Raw genomic sequence first — 22,745 nt, forward strand, 5'->3', positions numbered from 1 at the left:
CAAGGGGACTGCCATCGACCAAGAGAATAGGACACATCCTTGATTTTCCTCCCGCCCACACAACTCCCACACGATTGGTCATGAAATCATGTATGCTCTATCCCCGATACCCCCAACCATACTTCAAATGCTTTCTCTGCTTCTTTAATCTACTCTAAGCCACCATCGTCGCTCACGTGCTTTGCTGCAGAGCCTCTGACTTCTGTGTTTCTCTATTTCTCTACACGCAGCCAGACCTTTTTTCAAATGAAACAATTCACACATACACAAAAGCAAAAAAAAAATTAACAACCTATGTGTCCATGACTTAGCTTTCAAAAATATTAATCTTTTGGCTCAGGTCCTGTGGCTCAAGTGGCTAAGGCGCCAGCCATGTACACCTGAGCTGGCGGGTTTGAATCCAGCCCGGGTCCACCAAACAACAATGACACCTGCAACTAAAATATAGCTGGGCGTTGTGGCGAGCGCCTGTAGTCCCAGCTACTTGGGAGGTGGAGGCAGGAGAATCGCTTGAGCCCAGGAATTAGAGGTTGCTGTGAGTTGATGCCATGGCACTCTACCCAGGGTAACAGCTTGCTTGAGGCTCTGTCTCAAAAAAAACAAAAAACAAACCAAAAAAAAACACCTATATATATATATATTAACCTTTTGCTATAGTTGCTTCATCTCTTTAGGAAATAAAATATAACTGACGGATCTCGTTGCTCATCCCCAACTCCATCCACATTACTCTGGCTTTGGAGATAATAATTGTCCTGAATTTGGTGAATTTAGCAATCCTATCATTTCTATAGATGGGATTTTGCTTTTATTACAGATTTATGCCTCTCGGTTAAGATTGAGTTCAGCTGCATGTAACAGAAACCCAAACAACAGTGGTTTATAAAGAAATGGGAGTTTATCTTTCTCACATTATTGAGAGACTTGGGGTAGTCAGTTGGGGGAATGAAATTACAGTTAAATTATCTGGCGGTCTCTTGGTTTGGCCTAATGGTCACAAGATGGCTGCTCTAACGTCCATCATTGTGACTTATTTCTGAGCGAGAGAAAGAAAGAAGGGCCAGTGATAAACACTACATGCCCCCTGAGTTCTTTCCTCCTTTTAAGAATCTTTCCCGAGAACCCTATCCAACAATCTCAACTTATACCCTATTTTTCAGAGCCATGACATAACCTGTATCTGCAAGAGAAGCTGAAAAGTATAGTTTTTCACATGGACGTATTTCCACCCCAATAAAAACAGAGTTCTGCTATTATGGAAGAGGGGACTAGATATTGGGTAGACAACTAGCAGTGGTTTTCTACAATATGTTTCCTTAAATAACATATTATTTAAATGCTCTTAAACTGTACATAAATCAAATCATAAGTAAATGAAATGATACTGTATATTACTGCTACAATTTGCTTTTTTTCTCAACATCATATTTGTGAGATTCACACACATAGCTCTAAGTCATTCATTTCCAGTACTCTGAAATATTCCCCTTACGAACATACCATAGTTTATTACTCCATTCCATTAATGTACATTAGGTTATTTTAAATTTTCCATTGAGCTTTGTCTATGTGTCTCCTTGAGAATAAATATAAATCGAATCTCATTTTTCCTTCCTAAAATCGTCCAGTGGTTTTCCATTGCACTAAGGTAAAATCTAACATTCTGTCCACACGATGTTCTGTATGAGCTGTTCCCTGCTTACCTGCCCGGTGCAGCCCAGCGCTATCCGCCTCCTGCTCATCTCCTTTATTCTAACCTCCTTTCAGTTCCTAGTACACCAAGCGCTTGCCTTCCTCAGGGCCAGAGTCTAGTAAAGTTTTGTAGGGTTGAAGCTTATTCAGTTTAAGAACAATTATATCAAATTCAATGCAGGCTGTTGGGTGGGACGGATGTCAGTGGGACACCCTGATGCTTAAGCCTCATTTAGCTTAGTGGAAAACCCACCTCTGCCCAGGGCCTTTGAAATTCTATTCTTTCTGCTTGGGATCCTGTTGCCAAGGATGATCTCCCCAGGCTCCTTTTCATTATTCAAGTCTGTAGCAAAGACTGCTAGTCCGCCAAAACCCACTCTCCACTTGCTGAGTACATAATTACCCAGGTAAAAATACATTTACTAGTAGGCAACTAGATGTGGCGCTGTAATTATGTCTGGCCAATGGAATGTGAGGGAAACAATGTGTTCAATGTTCAGGTTATTCTCTTACAGGAGATACATTTTCATAAAGGGAGGGCCTCCCTCCCCTGTCTTCTCTCCTCCTTTCCTCTTCCCACCTGCGGGAGTGGACACGCGGCTGTTAGCCACCTACCACACTCCGGGATGCTGGGGAAACAAGATAGAAGGACTCTAGGCCCCAATTTGTGAAGCAAAACTACCAAAAAACTTGGTGAGAAAAATAATTAACTTCTATCAGATTTTAAGCGTCTGTTATTTTTAAGTCTATCACAGTCAGTCAAATCTATGTCCACGACATGGCCTTGGTTCAAATGTCTCTTGGCCAAGCTTTCCCTGACTAACCCCCCAAAGCAGCTTCACCCTCACATAGGCCAAGTCAGTCTCTAGCACATCGGCCTGTTTAATTCCCTTCACTGATTTTATCATTACCCCAAAATATTTGGTTGGTTTGCTATTTGCCTCTCTCCACTAAAAACTAAATTTCATGGAGGAAGGGAACTTGTCTGCCTTGGTAACTACTATATGCCCAGTGCACAGGACAATGCCCAGTATATAATGAGCACTCAACAATTATTAGTTGAATGAATCAATAGGAAAAAAAAAACCCACTAATTAGTTTCCACTGGACTAAAAGCTGTAGGACAAGGACAATGTCTATGCGTTTATTGTCATATCACCAAGAACTAGCAAACTGCCCATTCATTTTTGTAAAATAAATGAAGTGACAAGTACATGAGTAAGAAATGAAAACAGGGGCGGCGCCTGTGGCTCAAAGGAGTAGAGCACCGGGCGGCGCCTGTGGCTCAGTGAGTAGGGCACCGGCCCCATATGCCAAGGGTGGAGGGCTCAGGAGTAGAGCACCGGCCCCATATGCCAGAGGTGACAGGTTCAAATCCAGCCCCGGCCAAAAACTGCAAAAAGAAAAAAGAAATGGAAACAATACCAATGCCTCTTCTGAAATAAAAGGCAATAATAAAAGTTCAATCATAAATAGAATTTCCTTTTTAAAATATATTTTAAAGTCTAGCTTCCTGGAGAAACCTTTTGTTCATGAGGGAATCAGAAAAACAATAGTACTTCTACAGATACTGAATATAAAATGTTGAAAGAAACTTAACTTTCACAAAAAGCCTAATGTGATTAATTTAAAATGTGAGTACCAATAACACTAGCTGATAGTAAGGAGTTATTATGCCTCAGGCACGATGTTAATGAGTACCACCTACTCTCTCACTTAATTCTCATAACAATCCGATGAATAGGGAACAGAGGTCCATGATCCCTCATCCGAACTACTCGGAGGCCAGAGATGTTTGGGTATTCTGAAGTTTTCAGAAAATTAATAGTGTATATGTACTACACATAACGCTCTGAGCAAGATCCAAGGCAGCATCCCATAGTCAAATGTACTTGTAGAGAAGTATGAGGTCAGACAATTAAGTTCACAAACTCATCCTAGAAAAAGTGCTACACACCTCATTGCTGCATATCCCTACGGTCACCTTAGGAGTGCTCCCCTGGGCAGCCGTGCATTGACACCAGCGCCTAGTCCACCCTTCACAACAATTTTTCTAGGTTTGAGACTTAATTGTCAGACTTCGTACAACAACAAGCATGACAGCCATTCCAGAAAAAGAGTTCCAGAACTGCTTTGAAGGAAGGACTAGGCACTTGCGCAGACGCATAGCTTCCCAAGGGGAGGACCTTAAAAGTGACCACAGGGACATTCAACAATGAGGTGGGTAGCACTTTTTCTCAGATGAGCCTGAGAACTTCATTGTCCGACCTCGTATATGCTCATTTACTACTTACTACATAAAGACTATAAATAACTTCATATCCATTTGAGTTAGATTTACGAGTTCAGATCAGGGCGGGTGTTCCTGGAAAATGAATTATAAAAAACTTTTGGTTTTCAGAGAGTTTGGATTTTAGAGTTGCAAATAATAACCTGAGAGTTTATATGATCATCTCAGTTTTCCAGGTGAAGAAACCAAAGCATAAGAACTCGCCCAAGGCTAAAGGGGTAGTAAGGAACAGTAGGTTCTAACCCAGATAATCAGATTAAATTGATCAGACTTAACCATTTTATGATAATACCTGAAAATTCCACATTACTTAATGTGTTATGTTAAGTATCATGAATCATGGGAGATGTTCAGTCTGATGGGGAAAACTCTGCCCCACAGAGGAAATAAACATACCAAGAGGCTGGATAAACAAGGTGACTCTGAAAGTGTTTTCTCATCCTGAGACTGCACTATCCTTTGAAAAATGTATCTTATGCCAGTCCTAGTCCACACACACATCTGCAAATGGCCTGTTGTTGGGGTGCATGACGCTGAAGTTTGCTTCATTCTTTCCCTTAGCAAGTAAGGTTTGAGTATTCACTCTGGGCTAAGCCAGGTAAGATGTGAAGATTTATTATATAGGATTCATGATTTCAGAAAGTCTGAAATCCAGTTGAAGAGATGTGACATAAAAATGGAAAAAGTCAAATAGCCTTGCAAACTGGACTGATTACAAAGCCTCAGTGAGAAAAGCCAAAGAAGTGAGGCAAATAGTAAATACTCCCAGAGACCAGAGAAAGAGAAATTACTATGAGTTACCGGAATCAGGGAAGGCTTCCCGGAGAAGACGACTCTGGCTGGGCCCTAATGTCAGGCAGGAGTTATTTGGACACAGGTACAGGCTGTCACCCCCAACTGTGTAGCAGCTAGTAATAAGCTATGTTTACAGTCCACATATGTAGATGATGTGGGAGATGTCCATCTTAAATGGATGCACACATGGGTCTCTCAGTAAACACACACTAGAGAGGACCTTCACATGAGCCATTTTATATACTTGAAAAAGTTACTTTGTCCCCTTTCGGCCCTGAAAGTAGTCTAATTACTTCTGCAGTGAAAAACAGCATCCCTAAAATCAATCAGGTACCTAAGAAACAAAAGCTGCCTCTAGGACAGAATAGTCAAGCGAACTCTCTAGAAGAGAATGCCTTTTCCGCTCCTCAGCAACAGATCTTAAAGCACAGGATTGATTTACGCTTCCAATGTTCTCCAAGATTCCATAACTTTAGGGCATCTACATAAATATGTCTTATGACAAATACTACTGTGTAAGTATAATATAACCAGTAACATCGTATGCATGTATAAATACATCGAGAAAGCTAATATTTGTGTAGGAAGAGAAATAGCAGAGAAATTTTACCCTACACTTAAGTGAATTGTTATTTTTCTATACATTCTCTAAAACAAACAAATCTCTGACATTATTCCTTTTCAACAGAACATTTAAATTGAATGTAAGACCAGAAGTTATTTCTTGTCTGAAAAAAAAAAGGATACATAGGATTGTGTATATTTTGAAATTAATGTGTTGTTGAGTCACACCCCTTGGGTGCATATTATAAGGACCTGCAGAACCGAATGGCAATGACTAAGCTTCCCTTGGAATGATGCAAAGGTGGTGACACTGCTTTCTCTGTCTGCTTTAGGAGGGAAAAAATAAAATGTCGTCCCAAAAGAACCCAGCGCGTTTCTTGATGAGTCCACGCCATTTCAAATCATTCCCTTCGTATTTGCCACGGCATGGACCAGCCGTGATTGAATATCCATCAGCACTGTGGGTATAGACGGGGCAGGGCCCCTTCCACCTTAGCTCTCCGTCTGCATTCTTTTCGGAGTCTGTGTTTCCCTAATCTGCCATTCAGGCCCTGGAATGCTCTGAAATGCTTCCTTTGGTCTTTTAAAAACAGATACTCCATGTTCTGATTAAAAACAACAACAGCAGAGGATAATTATGGGGAAAGATATGTCTTAATATATGGGCAGAAGAATAACATTTTAAATATTACTCAATTTTTTTGTTTTCTGGAATTACTTTATTCTTCTACAATCAAAATGAAACTTGATGCCAAAACTTATGTTCTCAAGGGAAGGTAAAATCCAGAAAAAAAAGAGCTACTTTCTCTTTATTTGGAAGGGGAAAAAAATAAATAAATAGAAGAGGCCAGGTGTAGTGGCTCACGCTTGCAATCCCAGCAGCACACTGGGAGGCTGAGGCCAGCGGATTACTTGAGCTCAGGAGTTTCAGACCAGCCTGAGCAAGAGAAAAAACACTAGCCAGGCATGGTGGTGGTTCCAGCAACTTAGGAGGCTGAGCTCAAGAGGATCACTTGAGCCCAAGAGTTTGAGGTTGCTGTGAGCTATGATGCCCCGGCTCTCTACCAAGGGCCACAGAGTGAGACTCTGTCTCAAAAAAAAAGAAAAATGAAATTAAAAAGGTCTTAAATCCCTGATAGAAACAGTAATCCTAAAAGCCTACAAATTTTTCTTTTGTTGGTATGGTTGTTTATTTTTGAAAAGAGAGAAAAGATTTTCTCTTAAAAGACAGGAGCCCGAAGTTCTCAGAGCATAAAGTTTGCATCCTAACGACAGAATTAGCATGATGCTAGAAGATCCACGCTTGACAGTTGGGCTGGAGAAAGACTGGCAGTGGCGAGGACAGGGGCGCAGTTAGAGGGATGTCGGCTCTGAAGAGGGGCCCTCAGTCTGTGTCCCCAGGTTCAGCCCGGGTGGGAGGACAACGAAAGCTGTGTTTCCCTAGTCTGCCAGGGGAGTCCAGGGACACATTGGGGCTTTGCTTCCTCAGCAAGGTTCACGGAGAGACCCCAACACCAGAGGCACGTGGCAACCGTGCCGCAGTAGTACGACCAGATAAATTTAGGAAAGAGCTCCTGTGACTGTCCCCCACGTTTGTCTCGACCCAGAAGGGGCTACAGGAAGGCCGTGTGGGCCTGAGGGACAAGGAGGTGGCTTGGCACACGGCGTGGACAGCACGGACAGTGTGGACGGTGTGGACAGCATGGACAGGGTGGACGGCACACAAGCAGCTCAGGGAAATGGTGCGAAGCTGGCAGGTGAGCAGCGGAAATCGTGGACCAGACAGAGGGAATCCCAAAGAATTTAAACGCCCCTCCAGGGAGAAGGGGCGGGGAGCTGTATCCCTAAATTGGCTGAGTTCACGTTTGAAATGATCACTAATTATAATGGTAAATAGAAAAATTATAAAGATTTTTTCAAAAGCTCCCCCCATTATAGATAGCACCCTCCTGCATCCACGTCCATACAGTCCACTTTTGCCAGTTACTATGGCGGATGTTGACGACCCTGACGGGGACAGAAAATGGGGCCAGGGAAGAACCGCTGGGGGAGGAGAGTTAGTAGCGGCATCTGCAAGCTGGGAACCCTCCCCCATCCCCCAGCAGGCGGTTTCACCACGGCCACAGAGGGCCTGCGTGGCCTGGGCAGCCATTGGTCACTGGCGGCTGTGGGGCGGGACATCCCAGGGAGGTGGCCGCTCCCCTCAACCCAGGGAATTGGACAAAAAAGCTGCCCGTCCAAGAAGAGGACCAATCAACAGAGGCCAGTCAGTGAAGGCTTAAAGAAACCAATCCGCGTAAGCCAGCTCAGTTGGAAGGACCCAATCGGTGTTTGCCAGGAAGGTTTGGGCGGGGAGACAAGGCGTAAAGGCTCAAAACCCGCGAGCTGCAGCAACAGCTGGGTGGGCGCTCCTTCCGCTGTGTTGGAAGTTTTCCTAGTTAGCGTCCATTTCCTGTCCATCCTTAGTAAGCTGTCGCGCCATCGCTTCTGCTTGCGCGTCGTCTGTGAATTCATTCTTTGAGTCCTGAGATCAACAACCTGGCCCGGAGAGGAAGGAAAACGCGGTGCCAGCTCTGTCCGGGTCCGTCCCTCCCGTTGAGCGGTGGATCTGCGCCTCCCTCGTCTGTTCACAGCGACGCTCCAGCAATCGTCTCTTCTTTTTCTCAACCTTTTCCTTTTCTAGGTTCTTCCCGGCAGCAAATAAACACGCCGTGCCTACTTTCATCTGAAAAAGCAAAAAACAAAAACTCTTAACTTGGTAACAGATATTTGCGCAGCACGAAAGTAGTACCCCACAAATTTTTTTTTACTTAACCATAAAAGAGAAAAAATACTGTCTCAGGGAGGACTCTGGCAGTCATTATTTTAACTAGAAGATCAAATTTAGCATCCCTAACGGTGGAAAACTAACATCATGTGCCTCCTGATGGAATGAAATAGGAAGTACATGTTATAAATTAAGGAATACTCTTACTGAAAATGTTTAACGTGGATCCAATTAAGCCTCTAGAGTTAATTTCCACTTTATAGGCTGTTTAGGTGGGGGGAGAGTTAAATAATACTGTGAACAAACAGTTACAAAAGTCCAGAATGTGGGATATTCCATAGGACAAGTAACCTGGACATTTAAAAAAAGCTGGGCCAGGCATAGTGGCACACACCTGTAGTCCTAAAACTCTTGTAAGCAACAAGAGTGATACTCTGTCTAGAATTTAAAAAACAAACAAACAAAAAGAAGCAAAACCCCCAAAACTTCCTGGGATGAGCAGTGGCTTGAGAGGGCAGCAGCAAGGTGCTCTCACTGGGGCTTCAGGCTTCCATGAGAGCAAGGCTTGGGGAAAATAAAAGGTTAGACCCCAATACAAGAACTTTAGGAACCTTTCTAGGGGGTCCCACTTGGGGCCTGTGGGCCACATGCAGATTATATAAGGGCTTTTTTGCTTATCTCTGGTGGTGGCTATCGCGAAAACTATGCACAGATCTTTGTTTTTTGCAGGTCAGCTTTTGTTAGTGTTTGTGTACTTAATCTGTAGCCCAAGACAATTATTCTTCCTTCAGTGTGGCACAAAGAAGCCAAAGATTGGACACCCCTGCCTGGTAGCTCTATTAGAAACACCTGCCTTGAGGAATTCGGCACAGTCAAAATCCAGGTTTCAATCCCAACTGTTGATACTTTTTCATATCTTAGAGATCTTGGGCAAGTCACTTAACCTCTACCTAAAATGGGGCTCTGAATACTAGTCTCTTAAGAGTTACTGAAAAGGGCTGGGTGCAGGAGTTCATGCCTGTAACCCCAGCACTCTGGGAGGCCAAGGCAGGTGGATTCCATGAGCTCAGAAGTTGAGACCAGCCTGAGCAAGAGTGAGACTCTGTCTCTACTAAAAATAGGAAAACTAGCTGGGCACAGTGATGCTCATCTGTAGTACCAGTGACTCGGGAGGCTGAAGCAGGAGGATCACTTGAGCCCAAGAGTTTGAGGTTGCTGTGAGCTATGATGCCATGGCACTCTGCTGAGGGTGACAGAGTGAGAAACTGTGTCAAAAAAAAAAAGTTGCTAAAAAAATTACATGGGATCATGTACAGTGCTTAGCATAGTGACTGCCATTACATGTAGGTTTTCCTGCAGACTTAGTGTCGTAACCATCCAGGCCATGGGTATTCCTACTATTCCCGCTCTACAGGTGAGGAAGGAAAACCGAGACTTAAGAGAAGTTATGTGGCTTGCTTAAGGTCCTACAAGGAAGGCAGGCTTCAACCCAGTTTTAATGCCAATGCTCATGTTTCTTGTCATTGGGATTTAAAAAAGACAGAGAGACGATGGGAAAAGAGGACATAAAAAGAGCATAGTTAATTCTTTCCAAAGAAATTTCAGAAGGAAGCAGAGAAATGAAGCATTAATATGGGGCTCTAAATACTAGTCTCTTAAGAGTTACTGAAAAGGGCTGCTATCAACACAGGCTTTACAAAAACATTTTACTTTAGAAAATTTCAAACTTACAGATAGTTGAAGGTATTGTAAAATGTATATCCTTCACCTAGATTCACCATTTTTAATATTTTCCCCCAATTTCTTTCTCTCTTTGAGTGGTTTGCTGAAATTTAAATGCAAATTACAGATACCGTGACACTTTATTCACGCAAAATACTTCAACTTGCATATCCCGCAAATGAACATGTTCTTCTGTGTTGCCATAATACCAATATCACGTCTAATAAATAATAAATATATCGAATAAATAATAATTCCACATTACACTGCACAGTCCATCTTCACATTCTCTCAATTGTCTCAAAAAATCCTTTATATATTTTAAAATCTAGAGACCAAAGTATACACATCATATATTGTTATGTCTCTTTACTATTTATTAATATAAAAATTCTCCTGCTTTTTTTTCTTTTTTTTCTTAGCACTTGCTACAGTCACACAACAGTAAGTGCGAGGCAGCTGCCTCCAAGCAGGGCTTTCTGGGAATGAACTCCTGCTCTAAGGAAAGGCTGCTCATTTCTCCACTGGCACTGAGCTCCACTGAAGAAAGGCAACACACCAGCACAGGTAGGAGGAGGAGGAAGCCAAATATTAGTGTTAGATATGATAACGACCCCAAGATGCTTATATTGGAAAGAGAAGGCTGGGTACAGTGGCTCATGCCTGTGATCCCAGCTCTCTGGGAGGATAAGGCGGGAGGATCACTTGAACTCAGGAGTTCAAGAACAGCCTGAACAAGAAAGAGACCCTATCTCTACTAAAAATAGAAAAACTAGTCAGGTGTTGTGGCCAGTGCCTGTAGTCCCAGCTACTCAAGAGGCTGAGGCAAGAGGATTGCTTGAGCCCAAGAATTTGAGGTTGCTATGAGCTGTGACACCATGGCACTGTACTGAGAGAGTGAGACTCTGTCTCACAAAAAGAAAGGAAGGAAGGAAGGAATACTAAATATTAAAATCAGAATTAGGAGTGCAGGAGTTGAGGGAATGAGATTAGAGGTGATGTAGCACACTGCTATGTCTTGGATATTGTTTGTCCCCACCAAAATTCATGTCAAAATTTGCTCCCCTCTATGGCGGTGTTGGAAGGTGGAGGTGTCTGGGTCATGGGCATGGATCCCTTGTGAGCAGACAATGCCTTCCACTGGGATGGACGAGCTCTCACTCTTGTAGGAAGGGGTCAGTTCTAGGAGGGGGTTGTTAGGAAGTGTCTGGCTTCCTTGGTTTCTCCTCTTCCTCGCTTCCTCTCCTGCCATGTAATCTCTTTGCACGTACCAGGCTCACCTTCTGCTTTCTGCCATGCGTGGAAGCAGCACAGGGCCTCCCCAGAAGCCGAGCAAGTGCAGGTGCCCTAAGTCTGGAACCTCCCAGTTGCACAACTGTGAGCTAAATAAACGTCTCTTCCTTACAGATTATCCAGCCTCAACTATTCTGATGCAGAAACACAGAATAGACTAAGACACACACATTCTGCCAATTTTTTTTTTTTTTAAAAGGACCAGATGCTTTTCTCTGTTACACTAGGGAAGGAAAATGAGGAGACAGTGGTCACGGATGAACGTGAAAAGGACAGACGTGTGATCACTGTGGTGTAAAAGAGGCACTGTGGTGTAAAAAAGGAATGGTAACTTTCTCCCCAAACATCCCTGGTTGTTTTTCTCCTTGAGCCCTGGAAATGGTGATGTGTGGTCTATGTTCAGTGGCTCAACAGAGACCACACTGCTTACCGTCAGAGTGCACGCCACCTCCTACTCAGAGACCTCACGGATGCATCTTGCTGGTTGCAGAAGAGGAGAAGTCCGGCAGGCAAAGGTGCGGGAGGTGCAGAGCGACACAGGCCACTACTGCGGACACGGTCAAAGACCATACACAGAACAAAAACTCAAAAACCCTTGACACATATCTCTTAACATATACAAAAATGAGCTTAAAATGGACCATAGAACAAAATGTAAAATCAAAACCAGTAACATTTATAGAAGAAAACAGAGGAGAAAATCTTTATTGTCTTGCATTAGATTAATATTTATTAGCTATGATGTCAAATGAAAAATGTTTCATTACCATAGTCATTTGTATTTCCCTAATTGCCAATTATGCTGAGCATCTTACCACGTGTGCTGTGGGCTGTTGTTTCTTCCCCCAGATTCATATGTCCCAGCCCCCAGTAAGGAGCTACCATATTTGGAGAGAAGTTCGCTGAAGAAGTATTATGTTAAAATGAGGCCATCGGGGTGGGGACCTAGTCCAGCAGGACCCGTCCTGATGGAGGGAGGAAGGGCTGCCGGGTGAAGCTGCAGAACACACAGCAACTCTCTGCAGCCCAACCTGTTGACACCTCAATCTTGGACCTCCAGAACTGAGAAATACATTTCTGTGGTTTAAGGCATCCAGTGTGGGGTATTTTGTAGGGATGCCCTAGCAACTGATACAACATGTTTATTTGCCATCTGTATATCTGCCTTGGTGAAGGATCTGTTTAAATCTTTTTCCATTGATTGTATGAAGATATGCTGCCATGTCTCTTGGAATATCTAGAAATTCAATGCCTGGGTTATAAGGTAGGCATATAACGCAAGAGGTGGCTGCCTGGGGACAGAGGTGGAGGAGGTTGAGGGATTGGAGGCAGGCAAAGGTGTGGAGTACCACTACCTGTGCAGTACTATTGTGTTTTTAAGGGCCCTTCATATGCTCTGAATGCAAGGCCTGTATCAGATGTGTTTCACAGATATGTTCTCCCAGTCTATGTGTTTTCATTCATTAATGATGTCTTTCAAGGCCGGGTGTGATGGCTCACGCCTGTCATCCTAGCACTCTGAGAGGTCAAGGATCACTTGAGCTCAGGAGTTCAAGACCAGCCTGAGGAGGAGTGAGACCCCATCTCTACTAAAAATAGAAAAGTTAGCTACTTGGGAGGCTGAGGCAAGAGGATTGCTTGAGCCTAGGAGTTTGAGGTTACTGTGAGCTAGATGATGACACTGCACTCTACCCAGGGTGACAGAGAAAGACTCTGTCTCAAAAAAAAGTCTTCAAAGAAGGCTTAGAGGAAGTCCAATTTATCAATTTTTTTTTCTTTTATGGAGTATGTGTTTGGCATCATATCTAAGAAATATTAATCTAATGCAAGGCAATGAAGATTTTCTCCTCTGTTTTCTTCTATAAATTGGTTTTGATTTTACATTTTGTTCTATGGCCCATTTTAAGCTGATTTTCGTATATGCCAAGAGATATGTATCAAGGGTTTTTGAGTTTGTTCTTGTTCTGTGTATGGATGCACCCTGGCCAGCAGCGTGACTGGTCTCCGACCGTGTCCGCAGTAGTGGCCTGTGTCACTCTGCACCTCCCGCACCTTTGCCTGCTGGACTTCTCCTCTTCTGCAACCAACAGAGGTGTATGAGAATGGTTCAAAGGGAGCAACTGACCATACCAAGTCTTGGTGAAACTGGGACTCTCATGTACCACTGGTGAGAAGGTAAAATAGTACAAACACATCTGAAAAAAGTTTTTCAGGTTCTTAGGAAGTTAAACATATGCCTCCCTTATAACCCAGGCAACGAATTTCTAAGTATTCCAAGAGAAATGGCAGCACGCCTTCATACAAAGACATGTAGGCTCATATTTATAGCAACTTTATCTTCAGCCAAAACTAGAAACAACCAAAGTTCTTATCAGCGGGTGAAGGGATAAACAAATTGTGGCACGCTCATCAGAAGACTGCCCAGCAATGAGAAAAACAAACTGTAACAACACGCAACAGAATGGACAAATCTCAAAATAATCATGCTGAGTGAACAGGATAGACTCCTCTCAAAAAGAACACACACTCTACGATTCCACCCATATGCAACTCTAGAAAATGCTAACTGACCCACAGGGACGTAAAGCAGAGAAGTGGCTGCCTGGGGACGCAGGCGGAGGAGGTCGAGGGGTTGGCAGGGATGAATCAATGACAAAGGGACACAAAGAAACGTTGGGGATGACATTATATTCATAGTTGATATATGAATGTGCATGTGTTGATTGCGGTGATGGTTTCACAGGTGTATATAAATGTCAGAATTTATCAAATTGTGCCCCTTAAATATATGCAGCTTATTTTATGTCAACTTTGCCTAAGGAAAAATCACCAATCAATCAATATACCCCAAAGAATAAGTTATTCTGATATTGTGCTAATGGTCTCCCAATTACTTAAGCTAAACCACCTCTTCCCATGTCAATCCATTTTTCACTCTGTACCTAGAATTAACTTTCAAAAACAAATGACATTCCCATAACTCTTCTTAAAAACTGCCCTGGCTCCCCACAGAATATAGTTCTTAAGGACATTTTATTTTATTTTATTTTGTAGAGACAGAGTCTCACTTTATCCCCCTCGGTAGAGTACCGTGACATCACACAGCTCACAGCAACCTCCAACTCCTGGGCATAGGCGATCCTCTTGCCTCAGCCTCCTGAGCAGCTGGGACTACAGGTGCCTGCCACAACGCCCGGCTATTTTTTGGTTGCAGTTTGGCCAGGGCCGGGTTTGAACCCACACCCTCAGTAAATGGGGCCGGGGCTCTACTCACTGAGCCACAGGTGCTGCCCCAGGACACTTTATTCTTAATCTAATCTCAACCCACCTTCTAGGCTCACCTGTGTCTGATCCCCTTTAGATTTTTCTACAGTTCTGCTAGATTACATTCCCACTTAGTCTTTAAACGTTGTTTCTTCTGTTTCGAATGCTCTTAACTCTTCTATAACCTGCCCCTACTTCTCAGCCTGCAGAATTCCTATTCAACCGTCAAAACGCTGTTCCAATGGTCCAGACTTTGTGAAGCCGTTCCCATTTCCTCCAGCCATTCTGTCTCTCCTCATTGTTCTAAAGACTCTTTGCACCTCCTTTTCTTTTTATAGCTTTATATTATAAAATTTGTTATGTCTCTCTTCCTTCTCAAAGAAAAGATTGTCTCTTAGCATCCCCAGATCCTAAGATAGTACCTGTAATATAGCAGTCGTTCAGTAAATATTAATTAAACGAATGAATTAAAGTATATTCAACGATGATTATTAATAGTTTTAATGTATTTTGTGATGTTTCAAAACTACTTTTAGTAATAGAGCAATAAGTTTTTGTAAGATATTTGGAAGATCTTTTAAAATAAGCACGTAAATATTCTATGCATATACTGAAAATCATGTTCATAAAACTGGTAAAATGAAATGATTTTGTATAATATTTAGGGCTAATCACAATCCAGCGATTAAATGGTCAAAAAATTGCCAAACAAATTTTGAATGTCACCTAGTAAGAAGAGCCAGGAGGAGAGATGTGGCTCATTCATCCTCGAGACTAAAGGGTATATTCTCATTTTGACGTTCAACGATTTATACATTCAACTCCCATTAATGCTAATGGGAATTGTGCACATAAATTCTCACCAACTGAGATGAGAACACGTCCCTAAACATGCATACCAGGAAAACACAGAAACCATAATTCCAAAGCCAAGGAAACTCAGCCACAGCTCAGACGTGCAGATCCCTCACTGGCAGCAGAGTGAGGAGCTAACACACTTTCAGGTTCGACTCATCACAGCACATGTACAGCCTCCCAGACTCGGCCAGCCCTGGAAGGCAGCAGTGCTGGTGACCAGTGGACTTCCTTGTCCAGGGGAAGGATCACAGGAGAAGGAGACATGGAAATGGGGTAGAAAGGAAGAGAACTGGAAGGGAAATGGAAAACTTGCCAGAGACCCCTTTGCCTCCTGGTCTTGCCACCTTGAACTTTTCACTTGACAGCTACCTCTGCCTAGAAAAGGATTTCAGAGTCTAAAAACTTTGAATAAAATCTGAATAATCTGCTCTGTAAGAGGCTTTATGGAAAGTTAATTTACTCATAACACATCATAGAAATGCTCTGCTTGAGAGAATTAGCTAGTATTTCTAAAAATCCAAATCTTCTCCAAGGGGACCATGAATACATGATTTCACATAATATGGTACATGACCAGATGCGTTCCATTCTCAACAGGTCATTCTTAATATTCTTGTAGTAAATTTACTTCCAAGTTTAACCCCACCAAAAGTGGTGAGATTCTATAGTGAGTGTAGCCTAGTGAAAAAGCACATTGAATTTGTAATTCAAAGATAGGGATTAAAGTTTCACTGAACACGAGATCTCTCTGAGCCACAATTTCCTCTATGTGATAATCCTCGACTCATCTCTTAGGATTATTATGAAGCTTAAATTAGAAATTGAAGCAAAAGCATTTGACATGCAAACATCCGTTTCTGTGCTCAATATTAAATTTCCTTAAAATTAAATATAACATATGCTATCCCTCACCCTCCCCCAAAAAATCTTCCAAAATGGCCTCTTTTACTGCAAAACAACCTAATCCCCAACAGAGAGTCTTTTTCATAATTCTGTCTCCTCTCTCCTCCCTGCAACACCATCAACTTCCACCTTTGTTGCCTCCAGCGACCCACCAACCCTAATCATGAGGAGCTGTCTCACCTATGTCTATCCTAAATGTCAACAGTAGGGGAAGAGGAAAACATACTGAGCCAAGTGACTGCATCCCAGGGCCATTCTGATTATCAGTAAAGACCAGGTGTGAACATTGTGCTAAAAGCTGAAGCCACTTCACTGAGCAAGTTTCAGCTTCAGCCTCAGTTAAGTCATCCCCGGCCATCCCCAGCCACACTCGGATCAACACAAACTCTAGTCACTTCTGCCGGAATTCATCTACCTGCTTCCATCTCCACTGCCCCTGCCCTGGTCCGAGACAGCATCATTTCATACTTCCTTCACAGACACTGCTACAACCTGCCAGCTGGATTATCCTCATTCCACTCTTGATCTCTTCAAAATTCATATCTGGCCTTGCCACTCCCTCACAGTTAAAACCCTCCAAGGACTTCCATTCATTCTAAAGATAAATACCAAACTCTGCAAGAGCCCGAAGGATCTGGCCCTTCCTGCTTCCCCAGCCTCATCAGTTCTTTTTCTCTCTGTGCTTCAGCCACATCCCCTTCTTTCAGGTTCTTTGTAAGTGCCGGGGTTCCTCCTGCTACCACAGGGCCCTTTAACATGCTATTTCCTCTGCCTCTTCCTGTACTTAACTCCCTCTCATCTTAGCTTCATCATTACTCTCCAAAGAAAGCCTTTCCTGTCCTCCCTCACTTGGTCAAATCCCCTTTCAGACGTTCTCATAGCACCGGAAACATCTACTTAACACGTAGCACTCATTATTTGATTATTGTCTCTCTCCTCCAAAGAACCAAGCTCTGTGAGAACAAGGTTTGTGCTTGGTTTTGTTTACAACTATTTATTCTCAGCACCTATCACAGTGCCTGGCACGTAGTGCCTGCTCCATCAGTATTTACAGAGTGAATTAGTACATACATCAACCTACCCTAGTAATAGACAAGGCAAGTTGGTGGGCCATTAGATCTCAGTAAATGACAACATGAACTCTGAGAGGGCAGGGACTGTTGTCTCTCTGTTCATGGATATCTTCTCCGTGCCCAGAACAGGGCTTGGCACATCATAGGCATCCAGTAGATAGTTCCAAAACAAATGAACAGCTGAAACAAAGACAGGTTCTAGGAGAAATGGTAGCACTTAGCAAGGCTTACTACATGTTCCTTATTTCATTTATTTGGTGCTTCCTTAATTAGGCAAGTTCCCTAAAGTCCTAAAAACAAACATTTCCTTGGTGGGTGATCGTGGGAAATGACATAATCTCTCTGAGATTCTATAATTCTTTCTAACAATTCTAAAATTCTGTTTCTTCATTTCAAAAATGAAGATAGTACCCTCCCTTTTGCCTTCCACACAGGATTTGTGAAAGAATCAAATATCTCAACAGCAAAAAAAAAAAAAAAAAAAAAAAAACCTGAGTGAAGAATGAGCAAATGGGCTCAGTGGTTAGGGCACTGGCAATATAAACCAGGGCTGGTGGGTTTGAACCCAGCCCGGGCCAGCTAAAATAATGACAACTACAACAACAAAAAATAGCCAGGCGTTGTGGCAGGTGCTTACAGAACCAGCTACTTGAGGAGGCTGAGGCAAGAGAATTGCTTAAGCCCAAGAGTTGGAGGTTGCTGTGAGCTGTGACACCATGACACTCTACCAAGGGCAACATAATGAGACTCTATCTCAAAAAGAATAATAAAATAAAATAAAGGACAGAACCTAGCTTCTACAATGATGCAAAAGACAAAACTAAGCAACAGGCTTTCACAAAATAAGATGACTAGAACGCTACCACACTTACTAATTATCTCAATAAATGTTAATGGCTTGAATTCCCCACTGAAGAGGCATAGATTGACTGATTCGATTAAAAAACACAAGCCATCCATTTGCTGTCTGTAGGAAACACACTTAGCCTCAAAAGACAAATTAAAACTCAGAGTTAAGGGTTGGAAGACAATTTTTCAGGAGAATGGAATTCAGAAGAAAAGAGGGGTTGCAATCTTATTTTCAGATACATGTGGGTTTAAAGCAACTAAAGTCAAAAAAGACAAAGATGGTCTCTTCATATTGGTCAAGGGAAAAATACAACAAGAAGACATTTCAATTCTAAATATTTATGTACCCAACTTAAGTGTTCGCAGATTCTTGAAACAGACCTTAATTAGTCTGAGCAATATGATATCCTATGACACCAATATAACAGGGGACTTTAACACTCCTCCTATAGAGCTGGACAGATCTTCTAAACAGAAATTAAACAAAGATATAAGGGACTTAAATGAGACCTTAGAACAACTGTGCTTGGTAGATGTATATAGAACATCCCACCCCAAAGATAAAGAATATACATTCTTCTCATCACCTCATGGAACATTATTCAAAATTGATCATATCCTAGGACACAAAACGAATCTCAACAGAATCAAAAGAATTGAAATTTTACCTTGTATCTTCTCAGACCATAAGGCATTAAAGGTGGAACTCAACTCCAACAAAAACATTCAATCCCACACAAAGGCATGGAAATTAAACAACCTTCTGTTGAATGACAGTTGGGTGCAGGAAGGAATAAAACAGGAAATCATTAACTTCCTTGAGCATAACAACAATGACAACACAAGCTACCAAAACCTGTGGGATACTGCAAAAGCAGTTTTGAGAAAATTTATCACTTTAGAAGCCTACATTTGAAAAACAGAGAGCGCATCAACAAACTCACAAGCCATCTTACGTAATTGGAAAAAGAAGAACAATCTAAGCCTAAACCCAGCAGAAGAAAAGAAATGTCCAAAATTAAATCAGAGATTAATGAAATTGAAAACAAAAGAATCATTCAGAAAATTAATGAAACAAGGAGTTGGTGTTTTGAAAACATAAATGAAATAGACAAACCTTTGACTAGACTAACTAGAAATAGAAAAGTAAAATCTATAACTTCAATCGGAAATGATAAAGGGGAAATAACAACTGATGCCACAGAGATACAAGAGATTATCTCTGAATACCACCAGAAACTCTATGCCCAGAAATTTGACAAGGTGAAGGAAATGGATCAATATTGGGAATCTCACCCTCTCCCTAGACTTAGCCCAGAAGAAATAGATCTCATGAACAGACCAATTTCAAGCACTGAGATTAAAGAAACTAAAAAAACCTCCTAACAAAAAATGCCCTGGTCTGGATGGCTTCACACCAGAATTCTATCAAACCTTCAAAGAACAGCTTATTCCCATACTGCAGAAATTATTCCAAAAAATTAAGGAGGAAGGAATTTTCCTCAACACATTCTATGAAGCAAACAACACTCTGATACCAAAAGCAGGAAAAAACCCAACTAAAAAGGAGATCTTCAGACCAATTTCACTAATAAATATAGATGCAAAAATTCTCAACAAAATCCTAGCCAATAAATTACAGCTTATCATCAAAAAAGTCATACATCATAATCAAGTAGGTTTCATCCCAGGGATGCAAGGCTGGTTTAACATACGCAAGTTCATAAACGTTATTCACCATATTAACAGAAGCAAAAACAAAGACCATAGATGCAGAAAAAGCATTCAATAAAATCCAGAATCCTTTTCCAATTAGAACATTGAAGAGTATAGGGATAGGTGGCACATTTCTTAAACTGATCAAAGCTACCTATGACAAATCCACAGCTAATATTTTACTGAATGGAATAAAACTGAAAGCTTTTCCACTTAGAACTGGAACCAGACAAGGTTGTCCTCTGTCACCTTTACTATTCAACGTAGTGCTGGAAGTTCTAGCCCTTACAATTAGGCAAGAGAAGGAAATAAAGAGAATCCAAATGGGAGCAGAGGAGGTCAAACTCTCCCTCTTTGCTGATGGCATGATCTTATACTTAGGGAACCCCAAAGACTCAACCACAGCCTCCTGGAAGTCATCAAAAAATACAGTAATGTCTCAGGATATAATCAATGTCCACAAGTCAGTAGCCTTTGTGTACGCCAATAACAGTCAAGATGAGAAGCTAATTAAGGACATAACTCCCTTCACTATAGCTTCAAAGAAAATGAAATACCTAGTAATATACCTCACAAAAGAGGTGAAGGATCTCTATAAAGAAAGGAAATAGGATATTAACAAATGGAAGAACATACCATGCTCATGGCTGGGAAGAATCAACATTGTTAAAATGTCTATACTTCCCAAAGCAATCTGCTGATTCAATGTCATCCCTATTAACATATCAACATCAGGCTCAGTGACTGTAGCTCAGCAGCGAGAGTGCCGGCCACATACACCAGGGCTGGTGGGTTCAAACCTGATCAGGATCTGCCAAACAACAATGACAGCTACAACAACAACAAAATGACTGGTCATTGTGGTGGGCACCTTTAGTCCCAGCTACTTTAGAGGCTGAGGCAGGAGAATCACTTAAGCCCAAGAGTTTGACATTTTGTGAGCTGTGATGCCACAGCACTGTACCGAAGGTGACATAGTGAGACTCTGTCTCAAAAAAATAAAATACCAATATCGTACTTTCAAAACTTGGAAAAAGTGATTCTTGGTTTTGTATGGAACCAGAAAAAAACCCTGGATAGCTAAGGCAGTTCTTACTAATAAAAACAAAGCCGGGGCCATCAGCACACCAGATTTTAGGCTGTACTACAAGGCCATAGTGGTCAAGACAGCATGGTACTGGCACAGAAATAGAGACATAGACATTTGGAATTGAATAGAAAACGAGGAAATGAAACTAACATCTTACAACCACCTAATCTTTGATAAACCAAACAAGAACATACACTGAGGGAAAGACTTCCTATTCAATAAATGGTGCTGGGAGAACTGGATATCCACATATAAAAGACTAAAACTGAACCGCACCTTTCTCCACTCATAAAAATTGAGTCAAGATGGATTAAGGACTTAAATTTAAAATGAAATGATAAAAATCCTCAAAGAAAGCATAGAAAAAACTGGAAGATATCGGCCTGGGGAAAGACTTTATGAAGAAGACTTCCGTGGCAATTGCAACAACAACAAAAATAAACAAATGGGGCTTAATTAAACTGAAAAGCTTCTGTACAGCTAAGGAAACAATAACCAAAGCAAAGAGACAACCTACACAATGGGAAAGGATATTTGCATATTTTCAATCAGACAAAAGCTTGATAACTAGGATCTATAGAGAACTCAAATTAATCCACATGAAAAAAGCCAACAATCCCATATATCAAAGGGCAAGAGACATGAATAGAACCTTCTCTAAAGAAGGCAGATGAATGGATAACAAATACATGAAAAAATGCTCATCATCCCTAATTATTAGAGAAATGCAAATCAAAACTACCTTGAGATATCATCTAACCCCAGCGAGAATGGCCCACATCACAAAATCTCAAAACTGCAGATGCTGGCGTGGATGTGGAGAGAAGGGAACACTTTTACACTGCTGGTGGGACTACAAACTAATACAACATTTTTGGAAGGAAGTATGGAGAAACCTCAAAGCACTCAAGCTAGACCTCCCATTTGATCCTGCAATCCCATTACTGGGCATCTACCCAGAAGGAAAAAAATCCTTTTTACCATAAAGACACTTGCACTAGACTGTTTATTGTAGCTCAACTTACAATCACCGAAATGTGGAAACAGCTTAAATGCCCACCAACCCAGGAATGGATTAACAAGCTGTGGTATATGTATACCATGGAATACTATTCAGCCATTAAAAATGATGGAGACTTTACATCCTTTGTATTACCCTGGATGGACGTGGAAGACATTATTCTTGGTAAAGCATCACGAGAATGGAGAAGTATGAATCCTATGTATTCAATTTTGATATGAGGACAAGTAACAACCCAGTACACAGTGGGGCATGGGGGAAGGGGAGAGCAGAGAGAGAGAGAGAAGGAGAGAGGAGAGTGGGGGAGAGGAAGAGCAGAGAGGGAAGGAGGGAGGAGGGCGGGGTCTCAATGTGTGACACACCTTTTGGAAGCAAGACACAATTGTAGGAGGGACTTTACCTAACAAATGCAATCAGTGTAATCCAGTTTCTTGTACCCTCAATGAATCCCCAACAATTAAAAAAAAAACACAAAATCTAAATAAACCGTAGCACAGTTCAAAATTGCAAAAAAGAATCAAAAGTTCAATAGCCAAATAAACATCCTGCCACTCAAAACAAACATGCATGTGTTCCCAATGCTGCCCGAATAAGAACCTTTCCACTGTAACTGATGTACAGCCAACAGCTGCGTGTAATACAAATCATGTTCTCTAATTATTCTATCTCTATATATTTTATTTGTATTGAAAACATTCTCACTGTAAGAGAAATGCCTTTTCATTACACTGGCTGTTCTCTATGCAGGATTCAACTGGGAAACTCCATCACACCTAAACTACAGTATCTCTGCCCTTCAAGAAATCTTCAATATGAGGAATAAGTGTAATGGTCATTAGAATTCTGGC

Source organism: Nycticebus coucang, chromosome 22, assembly GCF_027406575.1.
Source record: "Nycticebus coucang isolate mNycCou1 chromosome 22, mNycCou1.pri, whole genome shotgun sequence".
Taxonomy (NCBI): domain Eukaryota; kingdom Metazoa; phylum Chordata; class Mammalia; order Primates; family Lorisidae; genus Nycticebus; species Nycticebus coucang.